Below are 16,937 nucleotides of genomic sequence, written 5' to 3' on the forward strand. Positions count from 1 at the left end.
ATCTCAAATGCCACATAAAACATCACTAATCACTAATCTTTGGACAAAAAGTCACAAGGTTAAAAAATATGGAAGGCTATGTATCTCTGATTTTACAAGGCGAGAAGAGACCAAATGCAAAGAAAGTCTTGATGTAAAACCTAATTTACAGAAAAACTGTATAATAAGAAACATTTAAATCAGTATATGTTTGTGGGCTGAGGCTATTAAAAAAGCTAGAAGTTGTTTTTAATGACAAAAGAACAGTCATGGTGTCCCTGAGCTCTCTGAGAGGGGGGTGTGAAGGCATCTACAGTAGATGGAGAAATGAGTAAAATGGTGGACAGATGGGGGGAAGCTATTGACACTGTGGCTCTCCCCAAGGAGACGGTATGAGAGGTTTAAATCACAGAGCCCTCTCATGCTAGATATGAGGATCAGGGTTAAAGGAGCCACAGAAAATGAGACATCTTGAATAATGCCATCGCTCACAAGAGCAGTGCGCTTTGCAGTTACAAACAGCATCGTGCTCATTTGTATTGATCTCGGATTGCCCGTTTGAAGAGAACCATCATAACATGTTTTTCTGATATTCTGTGCCTGATTTTGTTGTTATTAGTGAACAACATCCAGATTCTTGTATCACTTTGCCCTCTCAAATCCTCATTTTTCAAGTTTGAGGTTGTTGAGTGCACCTTTAGCTCACCATTAGCTTTGTTGTGTCCTCTCCTCCCTCAGGAAAAATCTGGAAATGCAACCCAAAAACCACGTCTGATTCACAAAAGTCTGCTGTTGGATGAATTTATAATGAACACAGCATGTGAGCAAACATATTTGCTGTATAACAAAGTCATATGATGTGTTTTATTGCCATCAAACAGCCAAGCTTATCGATGTCTGTCTGATGATCTCCACTGAGGTCTGTTTAATGATCTCCACCGCTCTCCTCTCGCTATGAGCCGTCTGTCAAAATTCAATTAATTTGTCGGAGGTTATTCGCCTGTCAGTGCACTGCATTTTAATAAAACTGGAGGGCTTTGATAAGACCTCGCTTTAATTGACAGCGAGCAAGCGATAAAGCTGGCTTTATTTATTTCCTCCTTTTATTCTGTCTCGTACCGTCGAGGATTCTCCACTGCAGATTGATCTGTGAATTTCAGATGCGTCCCCCAAGCCCTCCTGAAACTGTATCGAGAGTTTTCAGCAAGTGCTTTTATTTGAACTCTCCTCCAGGTTTCAGAAAAAGACGGCAGCATCCCAACGCTGGCGCTGGTCTTACCTCGGATGTGCCGTCTCTGTCACGCTGGTATTCTGAGCTGACACGTCTCTTTTCCATCAAAGCGGCACATCTGGCCCTCCTGGAGCTGGACTCAAATGTCACCCAGAGCCCCCCACAGAGTGATGCCAGCCCTTTGTCGGATTACGCCACCAGATATTGAAGCGTTTGAGTGTCAGACCTGTATCGCTGCCCATTGTGATGCCCATGGGTTGCCTCCTTTGTCAAATTGTTATATAACGGTTAAACAGGTTATCATGATCCAAACATGTCTTCCTGTTGTGATTATCTTCTATTGGGCATCAGTTTTGAGATTAACAGTAAGATTGTGTGTTCATGAGGTACATTGAGCCTGAAGTGCACACGCACTAATGCTCAAACAGGACATTTTGAATCATCTTCTCTGTCTTCATCATTGTGCATCACTATCCTGACAGCTGATCAGAAGGCAGCACATATGTCTCATGATTTCATTGGCTTTCAGGTGGATGCTGCGTAACTCTAAATCCGCCCCCATGCTCCCATGCAATCTTTGGTGAGACTGCGTACAATTTATAATCTCAGTTTCTAATTAGCACACTGAATGGACTGTCTGCAGACGATTCACGACCATGCACTGACAAACATGTCAACAGGTCTGCCACCTGTGTCCGTCTGTCCCTGTGGACATATGCATTCAGCGATGAGGGGACGCAAGTGTCAAGAGAACTGACATCTCCATTCTCCTGACACAAGTGTAGTAATGGACCTTATCATCCAGGCCAAATATGCTAATGTAATACAAACAAGCTCAGTTCAACCCTGAGTTGTAATGATTGATAAGCCTAAACCTCCTTTACAAACTGGAGTTTGAAAGATGGAGGCGTTTAGACAGGAGGGTCTGACAAATAAAAGATGTTGTGTTGCATTGTGGGAAATGTAGGATGCAGGACTGTTTAGCTTCACCCATACTGGTGGCAGGATATCTTGGCATCTGCTGCTTTTTTTATCTGACTGACTGAATTGTTTTGAATTCAATACATTCACTTTGATCGACTGTCAATTTCCCAACATTTCTGACTTGTGACCCTTTGAGATCATACTGAAAATAAAATGTATTGTTTTCTGGTGTTAATTTCCTACCTCACACCTTTCTAGCTAGAAAGAGGAAGAGTTGCAGGACGTTGTTGTCGATATCCAGGGATTCTTGTTATCAAAGGGATACCCTCGAAACATACCAAAAGCTTTCCATAAATAACCACTTAGCAGCCAGGCGCAAACCTCACCCACGCACTGTCCCAGGGGTGCAGCCATTCTGAAAAGCCTTTCTTTCTTTATGTCTTCTCATCCGCCAAAACCGTCGTTTCTGCTGCCATCCAGGTAGCTCATTCCTCTGAAGCTCTGAAGAAATGGTCACTTTTTCACCCAGACGAATAGAGAGCTACATGCTCTCAAGCAAGACTGGTGAAGGCCAGGGGATAAAAATACACACAAGCCCCTTGATCCCCTCCATGTTTCATTCACCTTTGCACTCTGTCTTTTTGTTTCCGCCCATGGAGACTTGATTGAGTAGTTCCCAGACTGGTCTCGACAGGTTAAGGAGGGCACGAAACGCAGCGCTCTGCAGGTCTCGGCTCTCTGCTAGCTCACATTGCCAGATACATCTGTTTGAGGACTTTTCTTTAAAGGCCGATAAGTCAAGTTGGCACTTTTCTCTGGATAGAGTCTCATTTTGTACACAAGGAGGACTTCAGGGTTTTTAGCGGAACTGCTTGTTCTTCATGGTCCAAATCACCTCTGGCATGTTTGCTTATTGACTGCCACATTTTCGGATTCATGATAATTTAACATATTAAGAAATCCCACGCAGGGCTGTGGTGTTTCCTCTGGGCTAATCATCAAATCATTTGATGCAGGAGGCGCTTGTCTTGTTTAGACATCTTGAATATTGAATAAAAAACTGTAATGTGCTATACTTTGAAAGCACTAAAGAATATACGGTAATGCTGCATAAACTGCTGTATAACACTGCATTTATGTAATTTAGAATTTGATATTTTTAGACTTTCTATGACGAGAAGCAAATATGTTTGTAAGTTCATTTTGTTTAGAGGCATTAGTCAACAACTGGCTTCACTCCCTTCACTATCTGTGAAACACAAGAGAAGAAATAGTGGAATATTTCTCTCTAAAATGTACCAAAATATAGAGGAACATGTCCTTTTCCACACCTCATTTGTTCAGCAATTTTTATAAAATAAGATGCAAACACTTAAGTAAATCTTTGTACATAAATACAGTGCACAAATAAGCAAATGTTCTTAATGAATTTCCACTCCTGCCAAACAGACGAACACAAAATCCACTTAATTAGTGCAAATAAGATTCGTGCTGAGGAGAACAAAATCATCCTAGAGGTGCGCTCAGAGCAGAATTTTCCATCATAAATTGGAAAATGAAATTACCCATGATTGACCCCAAAACTGGTCTACAGGTCATTAGTGAACTCCCACCATGGTGGCAATAATAACTAGCAGAGGGTCAAAGGCAACAAGCACAAAGTCGCTGACTGGCAGGAGAATTAGTTAAGCATTAATGCAGGGACACTTCCCAGACTGGTCTGAGGGGAGGAGACGAGCTCCGTCCCATCAAGTTGCATAATCAGGGCAAAATCAGTTTAGACCTGATTGTCTGGAGGATAAGAAAGAGACAGGCGTTAGAGGATGTGTGTCTATGTGTGTGTTAGGGCCAGTTGTTCCTGCTGGAAGAGACTTTATTTAAAGCGAGAATAAATGCCAAAGTGGCCCAAAAGGTGCCTAATTAAGCTGTTCACTGACTGTGAAGAGAGCTTGGTGGTCAAACCATTATATCTTCGCCTTTCACCACATCTCCTTGGCAAGGCCAGGCCTGTAATCATTAACGAAATGTTATGGATGAGTCCTTGAGGAAATCCTCCTCTATGTTTGCCATCAATCATGTATTGACTGAGCTTGTCCAAAGAAGGGAAGCTCCAGCATGTGAGTAGAATATCAGAAGTTTTGGGCCAAACTGGCTATCCCTGCGCTAACTTTATAACAAGCTGTCTGAAGCGTCTGTGCTATTAAAGGCTTTCTGTTCGAGGCTGCGCCTGTCATTTACCTCCCTGTATAGACCTGAACCAATGACATCAAAACAAAAGCTTCCACCCCAGAGAGGAAGCGGACAATATTTGTTCCAGCAGGTGTACCTCCAGTGCAACTTCTCCACCCGAAGGTCATTTTTTACTTAGCTGATTGACATATGTCAGAAATATCTGTCCCCCACTAGCTCTCAGGGACGTGGATGAGCAGGTCATTAGTATGCGTTGAGAGAGTCATTCCTCCTTTAGATAGATTGCCACTCAATACATTGCTGAAGACAAGAAAATGGCACCTGCCTGCGTTTTTAGCTCCATTTTACTGCATTTTAAGGATATTTTCTCTAGTTAATGTGCTTCCACGGTGTCAGAATTTAAGTTTTTATCAATCAAATTAGACACAAACTGTTGAAATCCTCGTATTTTTCTGTATGATTCAGGTTTTAACGGGCTCCGGACCCCCAACCTTCACTCGCACCCATAGAGTTACTCCTGGTGATGTGAATCACCACATCAAAAGAAATATAATAAGCTCTCCAAAAACGATGGCAAGCAATTAATCCTCAGCGGAACGTGGGATCAGAAAATAGGAGCTGAATACTAAATGAAAACAGTTGAAACCAAGAGACTGAACTTGTTACCCGATTTCAAAATCAGACAAAGACCCACAGAGAGGAGCTCGCCTTAGTGGGTTAGAGTGTGTGTGTTTTATGAGTGTGTGTGCGTGGCTGTGTGTGCATGCAATTACAAACCAAGTTGTTCTTTATGACCAACTGTGATTGTTCAGAACTCCTGATCATAGATTTATGTTGTTGTGTGTATAATAGTCTGTAACCATCTGGTTTAATGTCATCACCTTCCTAATGTTTGTTGCTTCTGGCAATTTATAAACTGATGTGTTGGTCTGTCTTAATTTAAATGAAATTAAATGTCTCACTCACATGCTTTTGTGCGACATTTTTCCCAAATGAAAGGAAAAAATACGTTGTGTACATGTGAGCATTTTCTGATTTGATGTCAGTATCGACAGGATATCGTGCTCTTTGTCTTCAGAAATAAAGCTGATTTCTGATATTCCATAGTTGTGGTTAAGGCTTTTATTAAATTTAAGCACATAAAAAACTTAGCTTAGGTGAGGGGACCTCCATTGTCATGGTCACAATAATAACCATATGGTTATGATTAGGCAATTATTGTGTACACGGTGAACAGAAACCAGCACTGACTGTCAGCAAGAAACAGGACATAAACAGCGTTCTCCCATGTTAAAGTCTGACGTTTTGTTGACCCGTTCAGCCACTTCGACCTCCTCTCTTGCACTTTGTGCCTCCATAGTAACGTCACACTACTTCCTCCCTTGCTCCCAGTGGACAGCAGTCATGATTACAACAGTCGCTACAGGGCTTTGTCACGTCGATGTAAACATATGACGCTTTTGGGCTCTCGCTGAAACGGCCAATGGAGTCATTTTTTTTGGGGGGGGGGGGGCTGTCTTCTGTCGTGCCACGATGACGCAATTTCATCATCTTTATCTCACTGTTTTGAAGATGAAAAAAGGGGATGGCTGGTTATTTTTCTATAGCTTCATCCCTCCCCGGTCTCTCTCACACTTAGTTTTGCAGTCAGTTTCCACATTAAGTCCCTTCTCTCTAAAATAGAGCTGCAGAGCCCTGGAGAGCGGATGCCGAAGTGACGGCATGTCATCGCTGTCCCATATCAGTGACTCACTGAGGCCTGTGTGCCCCGGCCTGTCACCGCCCTGTCGCTCTCTCTTGCTGGGCCAGTTGGCAGCGAGATGCTTCGCCACCTCGACAATGTTAACACCAGCTCAGAGAAACCCCATGAAAAGTTTAACAAGAGGACACACCTCTAAGATACCTGTCACTCTGCAGCATCCCTTCAGCTTAAAACAAAAAGAACAAAAGCACTGGAAGTACAACTTCAGGAGGTGTGTTCATACTAGTCTCAATGGCAAGCGTGAGCAATTTCAGCTGCTGGTTAATTTGGTTTACAGCCACAGTCTTCCCCTGTGCCTGAGGGAAGAGTAATTACAAATGTCCCAGAAATGGACTTCCCTAAACTGCCAGAAACACTATTTTATTTCATTAGAGGAGACGTACTTAGTGCCAGATTTGCGAGCTGTCAGGAACAAGGCGAATAAGGAGGGAAGTGATGTAGTGTGGACTTTGAAATGTAACTTAAACTGAACAGGGAAAAGCTTTATGAGGCATGGCAGGTGCTGCGAGGCATCCGGTCCCCAATACCGAGAAAAGTATTTGAAATTGTAATTTGTGGGTTAATAAAAACCACAAGTGTGGGTGTGGGTAGCTGTATTTCTTTGTTCCTGATCTATAATGATGGCATTTTTAAAAACACAGAGGGATAATATTGCATAGAGCCTGCCTCAGGGCTTGTTTGAAAAAATAAGAGGTGGAATTTAAGAAGAACTTTGTATGTTTATTCTCCAGAATGGCTGAGGCCTTTATCTGCCAGTATAAGTGCCATTAAAGCCAGGAAACAATAATTTTATTTAGTTTTGGTTTTGGGTAGAGGGGTCTCGTACCTGTGGACTCGCTCATGCTTGTGTGTGAGAGGCTTTTCAGTGACTATAATCACTATTGAAGAAAAAAGATAAAGTCACGACGGGCTCAGATTACAAAGACGCATAAGAGAACACACAGATTAGTGGGAGTCTGGCTTGTCGTGAGCAATTAAACCCCTGTTAGGAATTAACATTTAGAAAAGACACACGTGTGAACCCCCCAGCCTGCCACCGTAGGCTACCTTTATTTGACCTGAAATTCATTATCGACGGGTCAGTTTCCATCACAGCCTCTCAGCATTAAAGGTGAAACTCATTAAACTTTAGTGAGAACCTTCCCACCTTGTTGGAGAACAACACATGAACGAACATGATAGACCTGGATCTGTTCAAAAAAGAAAGAGAAAACTTTCCAGCAATATGGTTCAATATGGTTCCTTATTTCAAACATAAGTGGACAAAAGCTGGCTCATAAATTCCTGTGTCTGGCAGATTTTATTCAATTTAGCTAGCTAGCTAATTAAGCTAACTTAAGCTCCATAAGTAAATGAGAGGCTGTCTTCGGCGGACTTTTAAATACTTTTAGTTGACTGTTGTGTGTCTTAAACATGCACTTGATGGCTACATACGTATCAGTCTTGTTTTCTGCCATAACCACATTTGGCTGCTTAGCTTACATACAATTACATGTTTTCTCTGACAAGATAAAAAGCAGTGAGGCTAAACGTAGGCTAGAGCTATCTTGGGTAACATTAGCGGGGGTTGCTGTGATGTAATTCAGACGTAACCTAACATTACCCTAAACATCCAGGACTGGCTTCCACACAGTGACAAAATACTACACAGTGGTGTTAGGTACAGGGCTTTTTTTTAACATAACTTAACTCATTGCTAAATTAGCATAGTTAGTTATTGATATGCTAACTCTTGGCCTTGGAAGTAATGGTATGTTTAGTACTATGCTAGTTAGCCAGATATGATAACGATTGTGTGTTAGGTTTAATCCACACTCTTAAGTTTAGTTGTTTTATTTGGAAAAGCCTTTTGGAAAGACTTATAAATATGTATAAATGAGCATCTTAGCAGTGTGGTGAAGGTTAGATGTGTTCAAACTACAGACTACAGTGGATCTCAGTAAATTCAGAGTGGATGATTCATCATCCCTTGGCATAATAAATGGCAACAGACACAGTTTTCATGTCTTTTTGAAGATGAGAGTTTGTCTTCAGACTACTCTCCAGGGTGGAGACGTTGTTATTGGTGATGAATTTAGCACAGCTTAAAATGAAGAACATTTTAATTTTGTAAAATGAGTTCATGCGCCACAATCCTTGGACAAAAGAAGTTACAGCGTATTGATGCAATTACAGGAACACCTGTTAATGCAATCAAATAAAACCCTGCAGCAACTGATGATTCAACCATAAGCAGAAGAGTTTTGGTGCTGCAGGTTTAAGTGTTGTTGTACGGGATTTCATAATATAAAACTCTTCTTATTTCCTTTTTTAAATGGTTTGACAGAATAACATGAACCTCTTAACATTTAAAACAAAAGGAAGGACAATGCAAAGGTCTTATAAGGGTTCTTAAAATGGAAATAGATACTCAAAAACCACAAATACATACATAAATGGTATATTTTTTTAACAAAGAGGTAAAGCGAAAGTATGCTAAACCTAATGTAACATAACTTAAAGAGTTAAAAACTTGATGATTGCACTACTTTGTTCAAGTGATCTTTGCCACAAATGACCAGAAAAGGACTTCTTGAAAAGCCTTCAATGATTGGTTTATTGTATAATACAATAGATGTTTGTACATGTTGCTTTAAAACCCTCTTTGAACAAATAAAATTCACAGAGCTCTACGTTACTTCCACTTTATCGCTTCTCCTGCAGTCAGCTCAATATCAGGATACTAACTCAGAGAGTCTGAGTCAATACCTAACAAAGGTTATCCATCGGATTCTTTCCATAAAGCTGCAATCCATACTGCCAACAGCCGCCCTACTGCTGGCTTTGTTTACACAGGGATTTATTGAATAGTAGCTATTTTTATTACTCTAAAATTTATTCCCTCGGCTGGTGATACAAAGGCTGACAGTGATAGCTCCCCATGTTTTTGGAGGTTATAAAAGATCAGCACTTGTACATTTCTATGCTTGTAGCATTTCTGAAAACCATATACTATACTTTCATATTTCAACAACAAATTACATGCCACTCTAATCATATGTCATTTATCTTGCCTCTACTTCCCTGTCTCCATGTACTCTTTAAAGGTCAAGGTAAGAAAAAATAGAGGTTGTTGTTGCTGCTGTACTGCGGAGGTGGGAGTTTAGGGAGGCGTAGACACACCACTGGGACTGTGATTGATGGAAACCCCTCTGAATAACTGGGTAGCTGGCTCTTACCGGCAGCAATCTGCCAGCACTGCAGCCTCATCAACACAAGCCCACATCCTACACTCATGGATTTACTCTCTTTCACATACTCCCAGTGTCACAGTGACAGCCACAGTTCTTATACAACTGATACAGCTGAGACAAATTTTATTACTTCTACTCTATTTTTATAACCATCAAGAACCAATCCAGGTGTGGCTTCACCTGTCCTGTCCTCAGCTGCATGCATGGGCACCTGCATGTACAAGCATAGGCAGGGCCAAGGGATTGCACCCATCGGCATCTGTGAAGAGCTCTCTGCATGATTCACTTGCCAGGTTTTTAACCAAATTTCCGGAATATATATAAAAGTTAATGTGAATTAAAAATATACCTTTCCATCCACTGCTGATATATTCCTTAGATATTAGGAGGCAGTCACACCTCAAACAGTGGAAAACAATGCAGAAAGCATGATGGAGATGTGGTACGTATGTTTGCCTCATATTAATCTGAGCGAGGTTTCAGATCTGATGTTTTCATCTGCTGCTAACTGTTGTTTCTCCAGTTCAACAGAGGCTTCAGTGGATGCTAAGGTCACTTCAGCAAAACCTGTAAAACCTTAAAGCATCATTTTTGACATCTGAGATACCGTTCAAGGTTGAAAAACAAGGAAATCTTATCTGGTGCATTACATTTTGTCCTGCTGGGCCTGAAGACAAATCAGTTCACACTTCACCCCACATGCTGCCAGAGAGCAGCCAACAGATGGTTTTGGGCAGTCTGGTTAAAGTCGTTAAAGCCGTGGATGACCAGCTCACTTGTAACTATATTTGTTTGCAATATACACTCAGCGACCACTTTATTAGGTACACCTGTAAAATTTGATGCAAAATGTTTTCTTGAGTAAAGATGATAATATTCAGTCTAGCTCAGTCTTGTCAGGGACTTACTGTATGTTTATTATTAAGGTTGTCATATGTAGTGGTGTTGAACTGGACTACATTATATTGAGAGGTGTTTCTATTTTTTCCCCAATTTACAAATATGTAGATGAAAGAATATAAGAAACACATTTCAGCTATACAAATAAACATTGGCTTGAAATATTCAAACCCTAGACTACATGTTTTATTGGCTGCACAAAAGCATAAAATGGAAATATTCAAGATGTCTTCTGCATCATGTTAAACACATTTACCCAAAATTAAGCCTGACATGCTTGGTATTTTTAAATCTTCACCAGAATTTCAAATCTCGCTCTGTGTAGCTGCACAGCATGAGTTTATACGGTCATTACAAATTCAGTTCAGCCCAATTATCAACTGAAATTGTGCGTTAACCCTTGAATTCCGATGTACCTCTCTGAATTCTTCTGCATCATCAATCAGCCTGCTAAAAAATGAAGGTACGAGGGTCTTAAAAGTGTCTGTTTGAGAGGAGAAAGAATCCACTGTCATATTATTACCAGTGTCATCCTGGGCGTTGTTTTGGACGCCACTGACCTTTGCTCAGTGGAGACAGGGGGATTGGTATTCTCCAGCTGAACCTGACAACGTGCTCCTCTTATTCCACAAACCAACAATGAACTCACAAACCAAGCAGGCATGGAGCTCTAGCTGCACAAATCCTGGCCCGTTACAGAGTATAATACCAATACTTCTGGTTTCTGTGGCCAATTTAGCAAAACAGATTGTACCAAGGGAAGGGAGGACGACTCAGTGTGACCATATTTCCTGTGTAATGGCACAGCTGAAGTCTGGTAAATACAATAAACCCAACGACGCAAGGACAAGCGCGGGATGAATGAAGGGAGTTCAGTGTCACTGCAGGAAATGGACAAATAGAAAAGCACATACTGTCAGGGAATAACAAGTAATAGCTCTGCAACAACCTTTTGTTTTACACAAGGACAAATCTTATATTCTCAAGTAGCGCATGCTTGACTGAGTCCTCATACCTGTTAGGAAACACTTCTTTGTCTCTGAGTTCATCTTCTCTCTAAAACACAATCAGTGTAGGAATGGCAATATTTGTTTTTTACAGCAGTAAACAGTGGTGAAGGTTAGACTTCCTTACAGGTATCAGTAGAAAATCAATCAGACAGCTGCAGCTGGTCCAGAGTGCTGCTGCCAGAGTCGTCACTAACGCAGCACATTACAACAGTCCTTAAATCACTGCACCGCCTTCCTGTGTGTCAATGGATAGATTTTAAAATCCTATCATTTGTCTATGAAGCACTAAAAGCACTTAAAACATTATTGTTTCCCAATAAATTAGATGCAAAGCTTCTTTTTAAACTGTATTTGCTTGCTTATGCATTGCTTAAACAGGAAAGGGCCTTCCCCAAACACACACTGCTTTCTAACAGTGGCACGGTGGACCAGTGGTAACACTGGCGCCTCACAGCTAGAAGGTTCGATTCCCGCCTGGGGCGCTGTGGGCGTGTCCTCACCATGCCATCGGTGCCTGCTGCTCGAGGAAAGGGGCCTTTCTGTGTGGAGTTTGCATGTTCTCCCCGTGTTCACCTGGGGTATCCTCCATAAAATACCCCCACTAAAAACATGCCAGAAGATCACCACCTGACCAATGGTGACAAAAGGAACTGGGTCCCCGGGCGCCGCAGCCCACCACTCCTGATCTACCGTGGAGGAAGGACGGACCAGGATGGGTTAAATGCGGAGAAAGAATTTCACTTAAGCATGGCGTGTGCAGATTCCCTCTGTAACTATGCATGTTGTGTGTTGTGATCAAAAAAGGATTCTTCTTTCTTCTTTCTTCTTCTTAAAATATCATGCCATGTTATAACATTAAATAAAGGCATGAAAAACCAATCAAAGGTGAACAGGGACATACTTTTGGTTATTTTCTGTAAACCAGTGAAGTAAAGCACAGGAATCTTATTCAACCCACCTCCTTTCCAAAGCATTCACTCACCTGTTTAAGGACCACCTCACCCTTTGAGAGCGTCATTACATTAGTGCTGACAGAACAATTTGGGCATTACAATCAAACATTAAAACCATGTTATCATTTTAACCAGTCTATTCCTTTTCACAAAGGGATTCTGGGCCGCCATCTGTATTAAACAGCAGCCTTTGGCATTTTATTCATTTGCATAGATGAATTCCTCCCACAGAGTCAAAAACTTCCACGAGTTTGTTTACTCCTCTCACAGCGGAGTGCCCTGCAGCAGTGCATCAACTGTGATGCAACATGACCCGTCGCTGACACAGAAATAATATTTAAGAAAAGCTTCCTGTGCGAAATAATGAGGCGTCTTCTAAAGTCTTTACTGAGGAATAGCGTTTCCTTTTAAAAGTTGCCCATCCACATGTTCACCTTTCCACTGCTGCCATGTGCTACTGTACTGTGCTGCACGTTTATAAATGCATAAAACACCGGGCGGAGTTAGGACAGACAAGGCAAGAGAGCCGTCATGAATCTTTCTGTTTAGCAAAGCCAGAAGATTTGTAAAGCTGGCACAGACTGATTTCCTGCCTGCTGCCATCCACCTGTCAGCCATTTTGACACCTAAGCTGCTAATATCCCTCAATTTATCTCCTTCAGTGACTATTTTGGACTTGCTGCTCTTGTTGGGATGTTCAAACAGTCCTTTTTCTTCTCTCTGACACATTTTCATTGACTCACTGACACATGCTGCTTGCTGACAGACAGATATTTACATGAGAGACATGAGGTATCCTGTGAATGAATATGGATGGAGGCGTCCATCTGTCCATCTGCCATTAGGCCTCACTGACACTGCATGCTGACAGCAGTCAGTGAGAGGCTGAAATGAATCCGAAAATGGGGTTGATGTGAATGAGGCTCTAATATTTTCCCTGGGGAAAAGCAGTCAGACTGAAGGAAGTCGCATTTATACTCCTTGTAAAGCAGAGACAGGAGGTGTGATATTTGAAATATTGGCTTTGAGCTCTCTGGCAGTATGCAGAGAGCAACTGTCAACATTAAAAGACAAAGAGAAAGAGGTTTGGGTGAGATGAGAAGGAAGACAGGTTCAGAGCAGAGATGCCAGCAGTCACATATTCGTATATCGAGCTAGAGCCTTTCCCAGCATGCACTGGGCAGAGGGCAGGAAAATTCCCTGGACACTAGGTTGCCGGCTAGAAGACAAAATGTACTAATGCTCATGTTCAGACTGGTGGGCAATTAGGAGTCTCCATTCATGTCTTTGGATGTGTGAAGAAAGGGGAGCAGCATGAAGCAAAACCCACACAGTGACAGGGAGGACTAATTAACGTAAATCAAATTAAAACTGAAGGAGCGAGAGGTAAATAAAAAACTACAACATAGCGTTCATTATTCTCTGGACAAAAATGACAAAAAAATCAAACTCCTGGGCAAGATGTGTGTGTGTGTTTCACTGAGTCCCAGCTTGTTGATTTGTTAGCTTGTTAGCTTTTGACTGTCAGTGGCTTGCAGCAGGATTTCCTATTTGTCAGTCCTCTGTGTTTGCCTTTAGTTAGTTAGTAAAATCTGTTTTTTGGTACAAATGCTCAACCAAGTTTGAAGATCCTTTCAGGAAGACACACAGGTGCAGTACGTTTTTATTTGTTTTTACAACTCAGGGACAAATCAGCTGAAAACTGCTTTCACACTGGACAAAAAAACCCACTAAGATCCAGAATTTGATGGTACTTCTTGGGTTCAATGCATTCCCAGTGAGACTCAATTACCACAATTCAACCAGCATCTTATTTATTTTACATATGTTTCCTGTAGTAGACCTCCAACTTGCAAAAGGTCCTCTAAATTAAATGTCAAAATAAAAATGTCCACGCCCTCTGGTCTCCCAAATTGTCACCCATAAAGAGGTCATATCAAGGTTGTGCTCCCTGGACAAGTGCTACTGTTCTGTGAGACTGACCACTGAAGTGTTAACTAGTCGCCAATCATTAAAAGGAGCCATGAGCCTTCGTCATGATCACCATGATCGCAATATGTTAAGTTTCAAGAGTCATGTGCTGAGTCCACAGGCATGTCACAAGTACAAAGGATGGCAGCAAAGCATGAGAACATGCAGCAGTGCAAAGAGCAAAGAGGAGACCCTTACATACATCATTTAAAAGCCTTTACTCATTTGATGCTTTAATTTTATGAAGAAAATTAATAAAATGAAACTTTGATTCAAATCATATTTTATGGCCATTCTCTTTACTGAACCACTGGTGGTGTTCCCTTTGCTTCCTGTTCCACATTAAGTCCAGATCATGTGGCTTTTCAGTGCCAAGTCCTGTTCAGCATAAAAGTGTGAGATCTGTGAGCTGCAGTGTGTTCTTGTAAAATTATGAGCTCTACAGCGTGTCTCGATTTAGCCCTGAAACATGCTCATCTCTCTTTATATGTATATTTAATGACAGCCAGATATATCTTGTCCCTTGGGTGACTTTGAACCATTTCATTAAGTACATGGCACCGCGTTAAATCAGATTATATTACCAGAGTCTCCATCCTCCTAAATGCATTAAAGATATTCTGCAAATCCTTTGCTTTCACTCCGCTCATCTCAAATTTAGGGGTAAATGAATCCTTTGAAGAGATGAAATCATCATTTGAATGTGTATCAGACAGGAAATCAAAGCTCACCGCACTGCCTGTTTAAGGAAAAATCCCCAATACTAAATAATATTGGGAGTTCTGCTGGTGAATAATGAAGTCCGAGTCAGAGAGAAACAGATAAGTGTTTAAGATAAACTAAATAACAATAAGAAAGTGTGAGAAAATGAACTTTTTTAATTGCTGCTTGTTTTGCTGAACTGTCTGCCTCGTAGATGAGATAAAAATATCCACTGGTGGTGTTTCTTTTTACCACAAAATGCTTCATTAGAAATGTAAGAACATACCAGAGCAGCTAAAAAAAACATCAGAGTTGGTGGTAATAAATGTATACCTTGGGAACTGTTTCTTCGTCTGCACGCTTGAGTCCAGATTTCACATTCTCTCTGATGATGCTGACTGACGAAACTACCAAGTGTTGCTGCTCGCTCGTTGTGGTTGTTGCAGAGCTGCATGTGTCTAGCAAAGACAGCACAGAGGACAGGGCCGAGGGATTGAGGCAGACGAGGAGAAGCAGCACCTCTTAGGAAATAATTATCTCTCTCATCCCCCCGCAGCCTCCTGTGGGAGATCTAGCCGTGATGGCTGCCAGTTTGCTGCACGGCTCTCTCTAAACCAAAGGCTTTGTTTTTCCCTCTGTGAGCGGAGTTGTTGACAAGGCTTTTGAGTATTTACAGCAACATTTTCTCCAAGCCTCTCATACCCAGAACTACATGAGAAATGTGTCTGGCAGTTTACCATTGACAATATGGGGTGGTCTCTTGTGATTGCTTACACACTCGAGGGACTGCACAAAACCATTCATTACCACACTTAAGTGAACGAGCGAAGTGTCTGATCTGATCAAACGCTGTCAGGGCAACTTGTGAAGACATGAGACGTCATGTTGAAACATTGATTAACGTGTATTACTTGCTATCCTCCCATTAAATGAACACATCACCATTTTTATATGTCAAAGTATATTTACCAGCCCACTACTCATGACTTTCGCTTCTCATCCAAGAGGCTTCTTCAGTTCTAGAACTGACTAGTGGGTTAGAACTGGAGCTTCTTCAGTTCTAGAACTGACTAGTCGGTTAGAACTGGAGCTTCTTCAGTTCTAGAACTGACTAGACAGTTAGAACTGGAGCTTCTTCAGTTCTAGAACTGACCATGAGAACAAAACGTCTTCTAGAACCACAAGCAAGTCCAGTTGCCTTTGGAAGCACTTAGAAGTGCCATGACCTGGATCAAACAGCATATGAAATCAGACTGTAGTATCTGATGTGTGAATGTCCTTGGACCTTCATCACCTCCAAACACTACCCACAAAGCCACTAACATTCAGTGCTCAACTGATCAAGCTCCTGCCTCTGGTGTGAGCTGCAAAATTGACGCTGAAATCAAACAGTTGTGATTTAAAGGAAAAAGACAACTCACACAGTCTTCCTTCAGCAGACTAAGAGGGGGAGCTGCAGGAAGAAGGGATGACTACGTCTTCACTGTGGTGCTTCATCTCCAGTTCGACAGGACACTCTCCATCTACTGGCGCCTGGAAGAGAGATGATGACCGTGGTGACATCACTCTGCAGGGTGCTGTGGGCTTTTAGGGAGTGACTGTGTATTCAGAGATCATGACAAAAAAAAGAAAAAAAAAAAACGAATGAAAAAGGAGAACAAAGGGTGAAGAAAACAACAGATATTTGGACAGACAGTGACAGTGTTCCAGTGACAGAGTTCCAATAGGCAGCCATTCTGAGTTCTCCAGTGTCAGGATTAGGTTGCAGAGTAAGACATCACATCACAAAAAGCAGATGAAGTACTAGTGAGTTTGTCATTCTTGACCAATGAGCCTCATGGATGATACGTAAGTTTAGAGCAGAAGGAAGTAAAACGTCAATGAAAAGCCACTGGAAACAAAAAGCATCATGGAGGCAACTTTCTGTGTGTCACATGTCTGAATGAATTAATTTGTGGTGTGCTTCATGAAGCAACTGTTTCTGAGAAATTCAAGGATGAGCGGTGAGCGTTTCTTTCATTTGCCTTTCATTTCCATGGGAACGCAGATAATAACAAGAAATCCTTGGCGTCCTGAATGGCA

Source organism: Chaetodon trifascialis, chromosome 18, assembly GCF_039877785.1.
Source record: "Chaetodon trifascialis isolate fChaTrf1 chromosome 18, fChaTrf1.hap1, whole genome shotgun sequence".
Classification (NCBI taxonomy): Eukaryota; Metazoa; Chordata; class Actinopteri; order Chaetodontiformes; family Chaetodontidae; genus Chaetodon; species Chaetodon trifascialis.